This window comes from Montipora capricornis, chromosome 1 (genome assembly GCF_036669925.1).
Source record: "Montipora capricornis isolate CH-2021 chromosome 1, ASM3666992v2, whole genome shotgun sequence".
Lineage (NCBI taxonomy): Eukaryota > Metazoa > Cnidaria > Anthozoa > Scleractinia > Acroporidae > Montipora > Montipora capricornis.
In genome coordinates, this window is record NC_090883.1 from 6,064,969 (window position 1) to 6,067,468 (window position 2,500).

The following is a 2,500-nucleotide window of genomic DNA, read 5'->3' on the forward strand; positions in this document are numbered from 1 at the left end:
TGATAAATAAATAAATAAATAAATAAATAAGTAGCGACGCCCAACCTCGCCTAAGCTATTGCTGGAAAATGCAACTGCCCTCTTCACTAGGTGCTGCTCTTGTACAAGGATAGCCCAAAGTACAACTGGGCTCTCGTCAGTGACCACCTCCGTCGGAGCATTATTGACATAAAAAGCCATCATTGATGCCTCCTCCAATTACCTCTTTAATGCCTCAAACGCTTTGTTTTCCTCCTTGCCCCACTTCCATTTGGTCTCCTGTCGTGTCAACTTCGATCCGTAGTGGTTCCGCTGTGGTTGCAAAATTTGGTAGGAGCCTTGAGCTGAAACTGATGAGTCCCAGAAAACTCCTCAGCTCGGCAACATTAGTGGGGGGCTCTGTTTCACGAACAGTTCTGACCTTTTCCTCCGTTCGTCCCACACCATGCTGATTTAAAAGCAGTCCCATGAAGACAATATGGCACATTCCAATCTTGCACTTATCCTTGTTGAGGGTCAGGTTCCTCTCTTTCAAACGGTGTAGCAATGTGATAAGATTTCTGTCATGCTCCTCTGTCGTTTTTCCGAGAACAACAATGTCATCAGCTATATTTGTCTCCCAGGGCAGTCAGCAATCGTCTGCCTTACAATGTTCTGATACTGTTCAGGAGCACTGTTCACACCAAACCTCAGCCTGTTGTAACAAAACAGTGAATCACAGCTGAAAATGATATGATATCCCTGGACGCTTCTTCGAGCTCAATTTGTTGAAAACCCATGTTCATATCTGGCTTGGAGAAAACTGTTCTTCCATTCATTTCTTCCAACACCTCTTCCACTGTGGGAATGGGTAATTTTTCCCTTTGAATTGTCTCATTTGCACGCCTCATATGAACGCATATCCGCACTTCATCTTTGCTTTGCTTGGGAACAAATACAGCAGGGCTGACCCAGGCTGTTGGGCCTGACACTTTCTTGATGACGTCAAGATCAAGTAGCAATCTTCTGCTGGACTTTATCTTTTAATGGGTAGGGTACCCGCCTCGGTTTTTGTGCTACAGGTGTAAATTTGCGATCAATATGCAGCTTAAGTTGGTAACCAGACAGCTTGCCCACTCCAGAGAACACCTTTGGAAAATGGTCCGCAATAATTTAAATGTAACTGTGAACTGAATAGACTTTTGTCGTACATGCTAGTTCTGGTCCACCTTTAAGCACTTGTAGGCACTGAGCAGCTGAGCTACCTAGTAGACACCGTCCTTTTCCCCTCCGTAACAAGAACAGTCTCCACCACCGCCTGCCCGAGGCCTCAAATTTGCCAACGACCGGTAAATACCCATTTCCATAGACACGAAGATTCCTCTCTTCTGGTTGCAACTTTGCTTTAAGGCCACCCCTCACAAGGCTGTGAAACTGCCGCTTACCGTGTACAGTAAACTGCTTCCCAGAATCAAGAAGCATCTTAGTGGCGGTACCATTGATCTTCACTGCTACATTGTTATCTTCACATGATGTTTCCCCACTGAAGTTTACTGGGAAGGCTAAAGGTTCTTCTCCACTATCATAGCCCACTTGATTAATTTGCTGTCTGAGCCTCAGCGGTGTTTTGTATGTAACACTGCTTTTTCGCTTACTATTATTTCCACTAACTCTCCCACCACTCTTGTTCTGCTTTCCATCCACCTCATGCCTATAACATATTTCCCATTGCTCCTTCGTACCACACTTTGCACACGTCTTAATTACCCCTCACAAGACACATCTTGTCACACGAAAAATGCCCTGGCCTCCCACATGCATAGCACTTGTGTATGGCTTGCTCGCTTGACGTTTCTTTGCTTTCTCTGTGCTGGACCAAATTCACGCTCTACCAGCAATTACGTTTGCTTGACGTCGTACCGTTTCCCATGCTCTGGCTGTAGTTAAAGCTGCGGAAGGCTGTATGTTAGGCTCCCAAGAATTACGGACCAAACTATTCGAGGTCGATACTTTCTCGAGCAACTGGTCTCTCAATGCGAATTCGAGTTCGTCATCTCCATAGCCACAGTGCCTTGCTTGTTTCCTAAGTCGAAGGACGAACGAGTCAACATCTTACCAGATGAAAGAAGAACTACAACATGCTTAAGTTCTTTCAAGAGAAGAGTTAAGACCTTTTTATTTAGCCGTTCTTTTTAGACTATGATGTAATTTCTACATATTTTAGCAACCTTGTTAAGCGCTATTGGTTAATTAGTAGAAATGGTGCTATAGAAATTTGATTATTATTATTATTATTGTTATTATTATTATCTTCGCCCGGTTCTTGGTGCGACTAACGCAGAACCTGTATTTCATAGGCGGCGTTCTTCTGAACGTGAAAATGAGAATTCAAGGCTCGTACAGCTCATCCACTTGGCCTTCGGGAAGGGGAATGATTACCAAGTTTTCAAAGATATCTTGCACTCCAATACCGGCCCGATAAAGCATCTCGTTTCTCTTTCTCGATGGGTTTTGCAAATTTGCTTTGCCTTCGGCAAAGTAT